Source organism: Salmo trutta, chromosome 39, assembly GCF_901001165.1.
Source record: "Salmo trutta chromosome 39, fSalTru1.1, whole genome shotgun sequence".
NCBI classification, from domain to species: domain Eukaryota; kingdom Metazoa; phylum Chordata; class Actinopteri; order Salmoniformes; family Salmonidae; genus Salmo; species Salmo trutta.
The window spans coordinates 21,497,295-21,513,709 of NC_042995.1; the positions used below are offsets into that span (position 1 = coordinate 21,497,295).

The 16,415-nt window shown below is 42.4% G+C and overlaps 1 protein-coding gene across 1 annotated transcript in view; it reads left to right on the forward strand.

Moving 5' to 3' along the window:
* The window catches only part of LOC115179283 (alpha-1,6-mannosylglycoprotein 6-beta-N-acetylglucosaminyltransferase A), a 112,811-nt gene that overhangs the window by 34,237 nt on the left and 62,159 nt on the right, over nt 1-16,415 (forward strand). The window lies entirely within an intron of this gene.

The following is a 16,415-nucleotide window of genomic DNA, read 5'->3' on the forward strand; positions in this document are numbered from 1 at the left end:
GGACAAACGACTGCCACCAGTGGACGGAGGGTTAAGGTTTCCCTGGGGGCGGTAACCCTAATGCATCACGCCCGACCTAGGACAGACGACTGCCACCAGTGGACGGAGGGCTAAGGTTTCCCTGGGGGCGGTAACCCTAATGCATCACGCCCGACCTAGGACAGACGACTGCCACCAGTGGACAGAGGGCTAAGGTTTCCCTGGGGGCGGTAACCCTAATGCATCACGCCCGACCTAGGACAGACGACTGCCACCAGTGGACGGAGGGCTAAGGTTTCCCTGGGGGCGGTAACCCTAATGCATCACGGAGCAGCTCAGGCGGATTATAATACCGCTTACAATTTCATCTTGCAGACTGTTGCTGTCGCAGAAAATGCTTCTCTCTTTGAGGAAGGAATAAGGCAATAAAGTCATCTTTATCCCTGTGGCTCAGTAGAGCATGGTGTTTGCAACGCCGGCATGGTGTGCGCAACGCCAGGGTTCGATTCCCACGGGGGGCCAGTACAAAAAATAAATAAAAAATGTATGCATTCACTACTGTAAGTCGCTCTGGATAAGAGCGTCTGCTAAATGACTAAAATGTAATGTAAAAATGATCTGAGTGCGCAGCTGAACACTGTATGCTGGAAAACACTCGGTTTGTTAGTTTTGATTAAAACGAAACCGCTATTAATTAAATACGAATATAGGATGATGGTCAAAGACAAAAGTAAAAAATAAAGTCCAAATAAAACATAATTAAAAATAAGTTTGAATGACACTAAGTGGCAGTGTTTTTACAGGTAATGCCGGTTTGCCTGAGGCTGATGCCGTGCAGGTGTTTGTACACATGCATATACACACACACACACACTCTCATTCAAATACACACATACACAGACACACACACATGTAATAGTGCCAGACATGCACTCAAACATATACAGTTGGTATTGCTGTTATGATTTTGGTTGTCCTTGAAGTCTTTTTATTCTTAAATTTTTTTTTTCATTGTTGTTTGTTGTTTTCTTCTGTCTTTTCTCTTTAGTTCACTATCTTGGTTGTTGGTGCATTTGGGGGGTTCTTGGGGGTGGGGAATGGAATTGTGTTTTTTTTATTTAACAAAAAAAAATCTTTGCGTGGACTGTGGGTTGGGTCTCGGATGGTTGAGGGACAGCAATTGGGGAACTGTGGGGGGAATCTTGGAGGGTTCGGGTTCACGTTTTTTGGCCTGGTGGGAGATCGGTCAACGTGCCCTTGAGCAGGGCATTGACCATTCATACTTCTGTGTGTCGCTCTGAATGAGAATCTGTTGGATGACTGGTGTGGTGTAGTTGCTGAGCGGCTTAACTGCATGTTTTGGATATTCAATAAAAATAAATAAAAAGGAATACTACGTTCCCTCAACAGCTGACTATCAAAAATACTCTGGGAATGTTGTCATTCAACATAACGTAGCCTTTGACATAACATGGATGTGTCATTTTGACATGTCAACGCCATTTCATAGACGTTGGCCAATCTGAGGTTTTGGGGCCGAAATGTTGGGCCAACCGTCTAGCCCTCCTTTGAATTAAACCTAATGTGCTGAGATCTGAGGTCTGCTTGTGGTGAGCGCAGAGGCTGTGTGTTTTCCTCTCAGCGAGTTCTCCGCCCTGTGTTCTTAGTCAATACTAATCAGGTGCTGAGAGATTCGATCCGCTCCAGAAACACTCATGCATCACCCACTGACGGACACTATCCAATCTGATGTCTCTCTCTTAAACAAATCAGTCCAGCTGTTCACCTCCATGACTACACCCCAGCTTTCTGTGCATATAAAGGCAGTAGGTGCACTCCTATAGATTTTGACTAGGGTTACTGTGTACAATGGAAACCCCAGACCTGCCAGTGCTAAGTATGTCTTGGTTCAGTGGTCAGGGGCAGGTAGGATGTTGATCACTAAAGACCTCCAGGTTCAAGATTTGCTTGACAAAGAACGGCTCTAGCCTCTGAGGCCTGGCAATTACAGGATCTCCAATGCACTTTCTCTCAGGTTGGTGATACTCTACTGTATTGGCAGTGTCGACTGCGTTACATCCTGACTACACCGTTCACGTCGCAAAATAAATGTAGAAATCTATATTATTCAATTATTGCTCACGCGCGTCAACGAGCTTCTGCGTCGTCAAGGGCTAAAATAGTCAGTTCTATTTGTGACGCAGATCGCGCTGCAAGTCCTGCCTCTCCCATCTCCTCATTGGTTTATAGAAGCAGATACCCACGTGCCATCTTCTCATTGGGTATAACCAATGAGGAGATGGCACGTGGGTATGACTAGAAACGATTCAGTTGACCGTTTTATGTGTGGATAAATTGTCGGAGGACCTCGGGCATTTCAGGTAAAATAACAACTCAATGTTTATATCCCAGGACAAATTAGCTAGCAAAAGCAGGCTAGCTAAATAGGACAAATTAGCTAGCAAGTGCAAGCTAGCTAGCTAAATTGCCATATATGTTTAATGCTATTCGACCAGTCCCCAAATTAATGTCATTGGTTCAGAGTTTGTGTTGATATTTGAACCTGCGTGTCGTGATTGTGTTTGGTGTGGGGGGGACAAAATAAATGTATGCACGATGGTTCACGCTCGCTGCCGGTTTGGGTTCCGTGTTATGGCCTACACAGGCCCAAATATGAGTGAGTCCTATCGCATTCAAAACTTTTAATGCAAATTATACCATTTACATCGAACGTTGACACCAAACCGCCCAGACACGTTCTTCTAATATTTGTTTGAGTTCCAACCATGGATCATGCGGATATGGATCGTTTATTATACGTTTTGAGTTCCGGTTTGAGACTCGTGCACATATGAGTGTGTGTATCAGAAAACACTTCATAGCTTGGCGTATTGACTACCTGACATTGTGAGAGGCACTTCTTCACTGTAACACTTGGCCTCTTTTCCATGAAGACACGGTGTGACATGCTACACAGGCTAACATTTGGAGGATGTGGCAGGAACATGTCTGGCAAGCCGTGCTGAGAGAGTCAGGCTCAGGAACTGACTGGTGGGTGTGTGTAGACAGTGAGGACTGGGATAGGGCCCCCAGCCAATGAAGCCAGTGCTGTGTGTGGGTCTGTATCTGTGTCTGATTGGGTTCAAACCCGGGTCTCCTGCAAACTTGTTATCTCTCTGAGGTAAAGCCTAGGCTTCCGGTCTCATCCAAATTGCAAACAAAGTTACTCATCGACCCACTTCTGTTACATGCACCACCGCCCTCTCACCAGCTTGTGAATAGGGATGGATGCCTTGGTGCCGTCACACCTCGTCTGCCACCCTGCTCAGGGCCACTCATAGAGATCAGCACTGACATTTCCAAGCTTTCACTGCAGAGTTGGGTTTTAGTCAATACGGTTTGGCGATTGCACAGTGAAATATAAAGGCATTTGTACTGGGTAACCGACACCACACAGAGGTAGGCCAGAGAAAAGGCTTTTGAACAAGGAGTAGGCTAGATAGCCTTGCTTTTTGAATACATTGCCCCACTACAAAGCAATCTTGCTATCTTAGGAGCCAGAAAGGACATTTTGTATTCTGAATCGCTTCCATGAGCTTTTGAATTTCCTTATCTCCTCTGGAAGTGAGATAACACCTGCTCTGTGTTCTGCGTTCACCTGCATGACAGCATGATGGAAAACATTACAGGATGTTTTTGAGTGCCCTGCTGAACGTTTCCAGGCTTTCCCTGGAACAGGCTGCTAACACATCCAGTTGGAAACAACTCATGGCCTGCGTCCCAAAGGGCACCCTTTTCTCTATATAGCGCACAACTGTGGGCCCAGGTCAAGAGTAGTGCACTATATAGGGAATAGGGTGACATTGGGGTTGCAGCCCAGCAAGGCCTCTGCTTTGCGTCAGTGCAGATTTGGCAAACCATTTGCAGTACAACGTGCAATGTTTTTTTTTTTTTCCCCCCTGTCTAGCTCACTTTTTTAGCGCAATTATTGGAGGTCTCCTCATAGACACTTTTCATATGGAGTGCGGATGAGGATCTAATTGTAAACAAGGTGAGGTTGAGAAATGTGGCCACTTGCGGTGCTCACAAAGGAGGATACTGTATCATGCCGCGAAAGCGTGTTCTGCAGTGCCCTGCCTGATCAAGCCCTGGATGGGATGGAATTATGTATCTATGTCTATGGATGGGATGGGGCGATCGTCTGGAGCCAGCAGCCAAGCCTCAGCACAGGCCATGTGTGCCAATCCGTTTCACTTCTCTCTCTTTCGCTCTCTCTTCCTCTCTCCTTTGCTGGTTTGTGTTCGACTGTTTGAGCCGTACTGAACGAGGCGGCTGTATCCTGGGGGACGGTAAACAAAGCGCTGCACTGTATTAACTCCCCCGTAAAACAGATATTTGGCTTTTGTTATAACTAACAGTGACTCTGTATCCGTTCAGAGAGGATCAACATTAGCCTCATTTGGGGCCCTACGTTCGTACGGCATGTGTTGTTGTTGAGACGGGCGCATCTGTTTCTACTCTGGTTCGCTGTGGTAGATTTGAATATTTTTCTTAATTCATCAATGCACTCTCCAACAACCCTAGTTTGGTCCCACATCTTGTGCGCTCAATTGACGTGACAGGAATTGGCAAGACCACACAAACCGATCTGGGACCTGACTAGTCGAACCTCGGTTGTATTGATTGAGTCAGGTAACGATTGAGAATGTGCTGATATTTTTGTTGACAGGAATCATAATAAGGGATACATTTAAGCAAGCATGATCCCGCTACAGTCAGTAACGAGGCATGATTGTTTCATGCTGGCTGTACACGCTGTAACATGACATCATGCAGCCTTGGGAAGGACCAATGTTTTCCTGCATGGATAATGCCATGCAAATATTGTGGCTGCAGTATGAGACATTTGACTACAGGCTAGTTATACTGGTGCTAGCTAGTGTTGCTGGGTGTAGGGTGAAATTGCACTTAGATGCTGATCTTTTGTCAGTTTAACATTTTTCCACTGAAAGGTTAGGGTTGGGGGAGGAAAGCTGATCCTTGATCTGTACCTAGGAGAAACTTTACCCCAAAGAAGGAGAACACATGACTTCTTGTACATCACAGTTCTGATATGTTATGGTCTTTTTAAACCAGTTTATGGACTGCCTTTGTGTGAAGGCACAAAGTCACAGCCAGCAAAACACTAGAGCTGTAAATGTAAAACCTCTCTTTTTCCTCTGTCCTCAAATGCAAATCAGGTCCTTTATGGTGATGCTAGGGGGAAGATGGTTTATGATGCTGATATTACAGAGCAACCTCTGGAAACATAGGCCTAGATTTAAATGAATAGGAGTGCAAATGATCACCTGATCTTGTACATTGCACTCTGGGGTGAAGTTTCCTCTAGGTATATATCTAGGATCAGCTTCTCCTCCCCCAATCCTAACCTTAACCATCAGGGCATAAAATGTACTTTTTGGTCCACCAGCCACAATGCCAAGTAGATTTAGTAATCTACAGTTGAAGTGGGAAGTTTACATACACTTAGGTTGGAGTCATTAACACTCGTTTTTTAACCACTCACTTTTTCAACTACACAAATTTCTTGTTAACAAACTATAGTTTTGGCAAGTCGGTTAGGACATCTACTTTGTGCATGACACAAGTAATATTTCCAACAATTGTTTATAGACAGATTATTTCACTTATAATTCACTGTATTACAATTCCAGTGGGTCAGAAGTTTACATACACTAAGTTGACTGTGCCTTTAAACAGCTTGGAAAATTCCAAAACATGATGTCATGGCTTTAGAAGCTTCTGATAGGCTAATTGACATCATTTGAGTCAGTTGGAGGTTTACCTGTGGATGTATTTCAAGGCCTACCTTCAAATTCAGTGCCTCTGCTTAACATCATGGGAAAATCAAAAGAAATCAGTCAAGACCTCAGACATTTTTTTTTTCATCCTCGGGAGCAATTTCCAAACGCCTGAAGGTACCATGTTCATCTGTACAAACAATAGTATAAACACCATGGACCCACGCAGCCGTCATACCGCTCAGGAAGGAGACGCGTTCTGTCTCCTCGAGATGAATGTACTTTGGTGCGAAAAGTGCAAATCAATCCCAGAACAGCAAAAGACCTTGTGAAGATGCTGGAGGAAACCGGTACAAAAGTATCTATATCTGCAGTAAAACAAGTCCTATATCGACATAACCTGAAAGTCCGCTCAGCAAGGAAGAAGCCACTGCTCCAAAACCGACATAAAAAAGCCAGACTACGGTTTGCAACTGCACATAACTGCCGTAATGACCATCATTATGTTTGGAGGAAAATGGGGGAGGCTTGCAAGCTGAAGAACACCATCCCAACCGTGAAGCACGGGGTGGTTTCATCATGTTGTGAGGATGCTTTGCTGCAGGAGGGACTGGTGCACTTCACAAAATAGATGGCATCATGAGAGAGGAAAATTATGTGGATATATTGAGCCACATCTCAAGACATCAGCCAGGAAGTTAAAGTTTGGTCGCAAATGTGTCTTCCAAATGGACGATGACCCCAAGCATACTTCCAGAGTTGTGGCAAAATGGCTTAAGGACCACAAAGTCAAGGTATTGGAGTGGCCATCACAAAGCCCTGACCTCAATCCTATAGAAAATATGTGGGCAGAACTAAAAAAGCATGTGTGAGCAAGGAGGCCTACAAACCTGACTCAGTTACACCAGCTCTGTCAGGAGCAATGGGCCAAAATTCACCCAACTTATTGTGTATGTAAACTTCTGATCAAGTACTTTTTTCACTCACTGTACATGACCAAAAGTATGTGGACACCTGCTCATCGAACATCTCATTCCAAAGTCATGAGCGTTAATAAGGAGTTGGTATAACAGCCTCCACTCTTCTGGGAAGACATTCCACTAGATGTTGGAATCTGCAGAGACTTGCTTCCATTTAGCTACATGCATTAGTGAGGTCGGGCGCTGATGTTGGGAGATTAGGCCTGGCTCGCAGTCGGTGTTCCAATTAATCCCAAAGGTGTTCAATGGGGTTGAGGTCTGGGCTCTTTGCAGGCCAGTCAAGTTCTTCCACACTGATCTCAACAAACCATTTCTGTGTGTACCTCACTTTGTGCACTGGGGCTGTTGTCATGCTGAAACAGGAAAGGGCTTTCCACAAAGTTGGAAACACTGAATTGTCTAGAATGTCATTGTATGTTGTAGCGTTAAGATTTCCCTTCACTGGAACTAAGGGGCCTAGCCCGAACCATGAAAAAAACAGCCCCAGACCATTATTCCTACTCCACTAAACTTTACAGTAGGCACTATGCATTCGGGCAGGTAACATTCTCCTGGTGTCTGCCATACCCAGATTCATCACTCCAGAGAATGTGTTTCCACTGCTCCAATGGCGGTGAGCTTTACACCAGTCCAGCCGACACTTGGCATTGTGGCAGAAATAGCTGAATCCACTACTTTTGTATATATAGTGTATCACAGAGGAGACAAAAATGTTCACCTTCCCTTTTAAGGTTACCTTGGTAGCTCGACTTAAGTCTTGTGTGCACCTTTTTTGAGATTGATTTTGACTAGTAGAATCATTTTATTTTCTTCCTTAGCAGTTGAAACTCTAACATAGAAAATCAACCGAGCTTGTGAACAAAACAATATAAATAGCCAAGAAACACAACAACGTCTCACTTCAGTAGACTTTAGTTTCATGTAAATTAGACAGACTTTTATGCCAGTACGCAGCGCTTCTAAAAATGAATCTTTCCCTCAGCTCTTCACACGTGCACAACCCCCAGTCAGGCAGTGTTGCTGCACGAGGTGAACTAGCCTATATATGATTCTTAGTTCTTTGACTTTGTACGATTTAATTTACCAGCTATGAAACGAAAAGGCAGAAATACTTTGAAAACACCTTCTGCTGCAATTATTTTACTAGAAATGTGATCATATTTGACACTTTGTATTCACAAATGTGAGTGAAATGCTCGCCCTGACCACCCATCAACGTGGCTGGTGAAATTGGCATTTCACCCGACAATGCCAAAATCTACACGCTGGTGTTAATTTTTGGCCCTGTTAACCATTAGTGGAGGAAATACTAAGGTCAACTTCAACCCAGACATCACATTGAAGCCCTTTGAATGAGGAATGGAAATGTAAGATCAAATTTTATTTGTCACATCCGCCGAATACATACTGTGAAATGCTTATTTACAAGCTCTTAACCAACAATGCAGTTCAAGAAATAGAGTTAAGAAAATATTTACTAAATAAACCAAAGTAAAAGATAAAAAGTACATATAAAGTAACACAATAAAATTACAATAACGAGGCTATATACCTGGGGGGGCCAGTACAGAGTCAATGTTATTCAAATGCTATTCAAAGCCCTGTCCCTGACTACCTGAATTCTCTGAAATGTTACCCTCACAATGGATTCTTCCCACCATTGCGGCTTTAACTCATTAGTAAATATTACACAGCTCTTCTTAATTAATTTGAAACAGGGGAACGTTAGTCATGCTTGGGAGATGATGAGATGATAAATCAAGGCTTTTGGCTGCCACAGGGACTCTGGAACCTTTGTCATTTACCCTGCCGTGAGACTGAGGTTCTGGGACTGGTTTCCCAAAATGATCTTAAGGCTAAGTTAATCATTACAACTATTGAGCTCAAGGCTAAGTTCGCTGTTAGAGCCATTGAGGTCAATGAACTTAGCCTTAAGATGCTTTTGGGAAACTCTCTCTCACACACACACACACACACACACACACACACACACACACACACACTAGGACGTACATGTTGTTCTGTTCTTACACTGTTGTGAGGTCCTGTAGAGAATGAAGACCGTTCTGGATGACTTCTCCAGACTAGAGTCAATCAACAGGAGCCATGCTGGCAGCCTCGCTCCAGGTGTGGGTGTGTGTGTTTTTCCTCCATGGAAAATCATCCCTGCTTATGGTCTTCATCCAGCTTCTCCGCTTCCACAACATCCCCTCAAAGTACACACTAGAGGTCAACCGATTCATCAGAATGGAATATTAATTAGGGCCGATTTCAAGTTTACATAACAATTGATAATCGGCATTTTTGGACACCGCATTCGCGAAAAAAGCACTATCTTTGCACCAATGTGTACCTAACCATAAACATCAATGCTTTTCTTAAAATCAATACACAAGTATATATTTTTAAACCTGCATATTTAGTTAATATTGCCTGCTAACATGAATTTCTTTTAACTAGGGAAATTGTGTCACTTCTCTTGCGTTCTGTGCAAGCAGAGTCAGGGTATATGCAGCAGTTTGGGACACCTTGCTCGTTGCGAACTGTGTGAAGACCATTTCTTCCTAGCAAAGACTAAATAATTTGCCAGAATTGTACATAATTATGACATAACATCAAAGGTTGTGCAATGTAACAGGAATATTTAGACTTAGGGATGCCACCCGTTAGATAAAATACGGAACGGTTCCATATTTCACTGAAAGAATAAATGTTTTTTTCGAAACGATATTTGACCATATTGATGACCTAAGGCTCGTATTTCTGTGTGTTATTATGTTATAATTAAGTCTATGATTTGATAGAGCAGTCTGACTGAGCGGTGGTAGGCAGCAGCAGGCTCGTAAGCATTCATTCAAACAGCACTTTCCTGCACTTCACTGTGCTTCAAGCATTGCACTGTTTATGACTTCAAGCCTATCAACTCCCGAGATTAGGCTGGCAATACTAAAGTACCTATTAGAACATCCAATGGTCAAAGGTATGTGAAATACAAATGGTATAGAGAGAAATAGTCCTATAATAACTACAACCTAAAACATCTTAACTGGGAATATTGAAGACTCATGTTAAAAGGAACCACCAGCTTTCATATGTTCTCATGTTCTGAGCAAGGAACTTAAACGTTAGCTTTCTTACATGGCACATATTGCACTTTTACTTTCTTCTCCAACACTGTGTTTTTGCATTATTTAAACCAAATTGAACATATTTCATTATTTATTTGAGGCTAAATTGATTTAATTTATGTATTATATTAAGTTAAAATAAGTGTTCATTCAGTATTGTTGTAATTGTCATTATTACAAATATATATATATATATATATATATATATATATATATATATATATATATATATATATATATATATATATATATATATATATATATATATATATATATATATATATACATATATAAATATCGTCCAATTAATCGGTATCGGCTTTTTTGCTCCTCCAATAATCGGTATCGGTGTTGAAAAATCATAATCGGTCGACCTCTAGTCCACACAGCTTATTTTTGTGGAATTCCAGATTTTTCCCCTAACCCTTACCTTAAAACCCTAAACTTAACACCAAAAACCTAAACCTTAAGCTTGAAATAGCATTTGACAAACTTCGACAACAAAAAAAGTCCTGGCTTTTTAAAAAAGTTCTTGTTTTCCGACCTTGTCAGGACATTCGGGTGATTTGTTAGGACATTGGGGTCCTGATAATGTAGGAAAACAAGTGTGTGTATATGTATGTGTGTATATATATGTATGTGTGTGTGTGTGTATATATATATATATATATATGTATGTATGTATGTATGTATGTATGTATGTGTGTGTGTGTGTGTGTGTATATATATATTACACACACACACACACACACACACACACACACACAGAGAGAGAGCCCCTCTCCTCCTGTCACCACACTGAGAGCCTACAGCTGTACTGTGGCTGAGAGGGCACTCTCCATTAGCTGCCTCTTGCTTAATTGATGAGGTGTTCAAAGATGTCTTCACTCGCACAGTAAAGTACACCCAAAGTTGGAGCTGTGGTCTTGATGGAACAGAAGCGGTGAGAGAGATGAAAAGCGGGGAAAATATATTTTTTATATCTTGCCATTATGGAGCTGGACCATAGTTGAGTCTGAAATTGCACCATATTTCCTGTATAGTGCACTACTTTTGACCAGGGCCCTCTGGTCATAAGTAGAGCACGTTATAGGGAGTAGGGTGCCATTTTGGAGGCACTCCATGTATCTCTCCCACTCTAACGGCACCTTTCATTGTTGAGTGGGTTCCATGATGCTTCTTCCTTACGTAACGCTTCCAGAAAGCGAAAATGTCAGGAGGTGGATGATGATGAGCGCAGGACTGTGAGGAGAGGAATGGGTTTGAAGGGGGGCAGAAGAAGGCGAGCGGGTGTAACTTACGCCTGATTTATTTAGTCCAAAGTCCATTTTGAGTTAACCCAAGCTAAACCTGGGTTTAGCTTAATGATCAACTCAGAGAAGCAAAATGACAATGGAGAGAAAATGCTTCCTTCCTCTTCCCACCTTGGATATACGGTACTACTACTACTAGTAGCCGCTGCCTTTTCTGATTTAGGCTTGTACAATTCCAGAATCTTATTTTGTGATTGTCTGGATCTTATATGATCTATTAGCAGTTCCATCAGGATTTCGAGCAAGGGTATAATGGAATATATCTTTGCAACTCTAGTCTGATCGGCTGACATTTTGTACTGGCAAACCATAGAACTCCTCCTCGAGGAGCTCCGGTGGTACTGTGTCGTTGAGTAGCACCCTCATGTTTCCTGCATTCATTGGAGGTGGTCTTACGCAATGCTGCTGATTGTGTCATCTTTCCATCATCACCGCCTTAGTTCTCTCTGTACCTGTCACGTAGAGGTGTGGTTAGGCTCGCGGAGGGCTTATCGGTACGCATTATCAGAAGATTGGCTTTGCTTGACGTCAGCCTTCATTTCCTCTTCGTGCAGGAGAGGGATTTGGCTCTATCTGCTATTTCGACAGACTATTCCTTTGCAGAGTTACGTTTCTAGCACAACGGTCCTGCTTTGAGTCACGTGTATGTTGTGCTTGACCTCAAACTGGGGGTTTATACCAGCAGACTAGGAGAATGGGTTCAAAGGACATTTCCACAGACTACCTACCCCCATGTGTCTTTTCCATCTGTGTGCATGTGTGTGCATGTGTGTGCGGGGGTGTGTGTTTGTGTTTATTTACTCAGAGACGGGTAGCTCTGCTGGTACATTCAGACAGCCCCGTAATACCGTGTGCATGTTCCACAGAGTACTATTATGCAAGCGTTGCAGTTGCCTTGACCACAGTGCAGCATGTCAATCTAAATCCTAAACCTCGTTGTGCGGGTTCATCAGACTAAAGATGCTCATCAGGCTTAAAGATGCTCTGTGAAGAAGGCACAGGATGTGGAGAGATCTCTTGTTAGGTTTAAATACCACCTCTCTGACATTTGATTATAATGCGGCTATATTTAGCCTGTCACTGACACACTGGCTGGTGAGATCTCAGCCAGTCTCGGCTCATATCAGCTGGTCTCGTCTTGTCAAGAGGAGGAGGAGGAGGAGGTGGAGGAGGAGAGAGGGTGTGTGTGTGTGTGTGTGTGTGTGTGTGTGTGTGTGTGGATAGAAAATACTTTAATAATAATCTGTCTGCCTCCCCCTATTGTTCTCCTGCTCCTGTTTCTCCGGGAAACTGTGGCTAAAAAATAGGCCTTTTGTTTCAGGGTGGCTGTCTCATGACCACATGACTGTTGTCCATTTCCACATTTATTTCACCTTTGTTTTAACAGGGAGTCATATTGATGGCAGAATACAGAAATACACACAGTAAATAGGAACATGCAACAACGCATAGCCTGCAGTGTCACACACCCTGGCTCAGGGTGTTGCGTTGGGCATGTGTGATTCCATTGCAGTTGGACTGCGCAGAATCACTGCTAGGGCTACTCATTATGTGATGATTGATTCTGCGCATCGCCTCGTTCAAACGGTCTTCTCTCTCATCTCGCTCAAAGGCTTCTTTTAGCAGATAATGGCTGAAACGGGAGAGAGCAGCTTCAAAGGCATCTTTAGGTGGTTTGGACCCACTGGAAGTTGGTGAATAGCAGCGAATGTCCCTCTTCTTATTTGGTTCTCATTGGTGTAGGTTGAAGTGTCCGCTAGATGCTGATCTCGAGGCAGTTTTGCGTTTACCTCACTATGGTTAATGTTTGAGGGAGGGAAGCTCATCCTAGAGCTGTACTAGAGGTAGACCGATTATCATTTTTCAATGCTGATACCGATTATTGGCGGACCCAAAAAGCCGATACCGATTAATCGGCCAATTGTTTTATTTATTTGTAATAATGACAATTACAACAATACTGAATGAACACTTATTTTAACTTAATATAATACATCAATCAAATCAATTTAGCCTCAAATAAATAATGAAACATTTTCAATTTGGTTTAAATAATGCAAAAACAAAGTGTTGAAGAAGAAAGTAAAAGTGCAATATGTGCCATGTAAAAAAGCTAACGTTTAAGTTCCTTGCTCAGAACATGAGAACATATGAAAGCTGGTGGTTCCTTAACATGAGTCTTCAATATTCCCAGTTAAGAAGTTTTAGGTTGAGGTTATTATAGGACTATTTCTCTCTATGCCATTTGTATTTCATATACCTTTTGACTATTGGATGTTCTCATAGGCATTTTAGTATTGCCAGTGTAACAGTATAGCTTCCTTCCCTCTCCTCGCCCCTACCTGGGATCGAACCAGGAACACATCGACAACAGCCACCCTCGAAGCAGCGTTATCCATGCAGAGCAAGGGGAACAACTACTCCAAGTCTCAGAGCGAGTGACGTTTGAAACGCTATTAGCCATTTCACATCGGTTACACCAGCCTAATCTCGGGAGTTGATAGGCTTGAAGTCATAAACAGCGCAATGCTTGAAGCATTACGAAGAGCTGCTAGCAGACGCACGAAAGTGCTGTTTGAATGAATGCTTACGAGGCTGCTGCTGCCTACCATCGCTCAGTCAGACTGCTCTATCAAATCATAGACTTAATTATAACATAACACACAGAAATACGAGCCTTTGGTCATTAATATGGTCGAATCCGGAAACTATCATTTCGAAAACCAAACGTTTATTCTTTCAGTGAAATACGGAACCGTTCCGTATTTTATCTAATGGGTGGCATCCCTAAGTCTAAATATTCCTGTTATATTGTACAACCTTCAATGTTATGTCATAATTATGTACAATTCTGGCAAATTAATTACGGTCTTTCTTAGGAATAAATGAACTTCACACAGTTCGCAACGAGCCAGGCGGCACAAACAGCTGCATATACCCTGACTGCTTGCACGGAAAGCAAGAGAAGTGACACACTTTCCGTAATTATAACAAATTCATGTTAGCAGGCAATATTAACTAAATATGCAGGTTTAAAAATATATACTTGTGTATTGATTTTAAAGAAAGGCATCGATGTTTATGGTTAGGTTTGGTGCAACGACAGTGCTAAATCATCACCCGTTTGGCGAAGTAGGCTGTGATTTGATGAGAAATTACCGTAAATTCCGGACTATAAGCCACAACTTTTTTCCCAGGCTTTGAACCTCGCGGCTTAAACAATGACGCGGCTAATATGTGGATTTTTCCCGCTTTCAAATTTTTTTCCCAAAAAAACATTCTGTGACGTGCTCAGTTTTTTGGCAGCATGAAGCTTTCATTAGACCAATGAAATTGCCGAACGGGTTAAGGTCAAACAACTTTTTTGTTTACTGTTTAGATTAAATCAAGCGCTCTCAAACTTCCCATCATTCTGATTACGGTAGTCATTTTGTCACCCTCATCATGGCAAAGACACGGAGAAATGCATATGATGCAGCTTTCAAGTTGAAGGCGATTGATCTGGCTGTTGGAAAAGGAAATGGAACTCCTGCACGGGAGCTTGGTCTTAATGAGTCGATGATAAGACGTTGGAAACAGCAGCGTGAGGAATTGACTCAGTGCAAAAAGACAACTACCGGTAAAGCTTACTGCTAATTTTTTATTTTTTGTTACAAGCCGTGTTTCGTTAAAGCCTGTGTAAAGTTAATTTGTTTCAATGTACCGGTAGGCACCTGCGGCTTATAGACGTGCGGCTTATTTATGTTCAAAATATATATATTTTTTTAATTCAGTGGGTGCGGCTTATATTCAGGTGTGCTTAATAGTCCGGAAATTACGATAACAGGCACCGCATCGATTATATGCAACGCAGGACACGCTAGATAAATTAGTAATATCATCCAACCATGTGTAGTTAACTAGTGATTATGTGAAGATTGATTGATTTTTATAAGTTTAATGCTAGCTAGCAACTTACCTTGGCTTCTTGCTGCCCTCACGTAACAGGTAGTCAGCCTGCCACGCAGGCTCCTCGTGGAGTGCAAAGTAAGGCAGGTGGTTAGAGCGTTGGACTAGTAACCGGAAGGTTGCAAAAACGAATCTCTGAGCTGACAAGGTAAAAATCTGTCGTTCTGCCCCTGAACAAGGCAGTTAACCCACCGTTCCTAGGCCGTCATTGAAAATAAGAATGTGTTCTTAACTGACTTGCCTAGTTAAATAAAGGTGTAAAAAAATAATCACCGGTGTCCAAAAATACTGATGTCCGATTGTTATGAAAACTTGAAATCAGCCCTAATTAATCGGCCATTCCGATTAATCGGTCGACCTCTAATCTGTTCCTAGGTGGAACTTCACCCCGGAGCGTTCTCATTTGTCTATCACCGTCATTTACTGTATCCACCACTATGCTGTGTATTATTTAAATGATGTATTGCATAGCCATTGCGAGTATGAAAACAACAAGGATATTAAAATAGACGAGAGGGCCGCGTCGCAGCATGAGCTCTTTACATCGAGGGTTGTTAAGTCAAAGCGCTGTGTGAATTCAATTAATTTCAATCAGTGATTTTTCTTGGAGTAGAGACTATATATTATCAGAATGGGGTCCCCTCCCAGTAACTGACACACACACACACGCTCCTGACGTGGTAGGATAGAATGGCTTTGTGTGCAGAGATCACATGACATTCTGTTCATTAGAATTCTGATACATTTTCTTCTCTCTCACTGAAATCTCTTTGTTTCTTAGTGAAGGCTACTCAGTACAGAAGGAAGAATTGTCATTAGTCTATGCACTGGAGTGTTTTAGTCTTATCTTTAGCCCAAACACGGCGGGTCTTATCAGAACTCAGAGTTTGGGCTGAGTTGACCCTGAAGGTTTAATTATTAATCTAGGACTGATCAATCGCTTGAGAACAAAGTGATGCATTGTCTAATATTTGGCTCTGTACAAGCCGCAGGACTTTTGGTCACTGTCTGCCTCTTTGTTATGGGTCGCAAATGGTAAAAAGCCTGCCTCTTGTTTTCTATCCGTTTTGTGCAGATGTTTTGCTTTTTACTTCAGAACAACTGTTCACAGAACAGGTAGTGACTGTTAAGAGATTTTTAACAGGACAAAACACGCAGTCTGCGACGGTTCCCTTATTGTTATCGAACTCGTTTAAAGGCCAGTTCTGATACCTGTAATTCACTCGTGGCCAAGCCACAGACCCACTGGCAATATCCTCTTGTCAG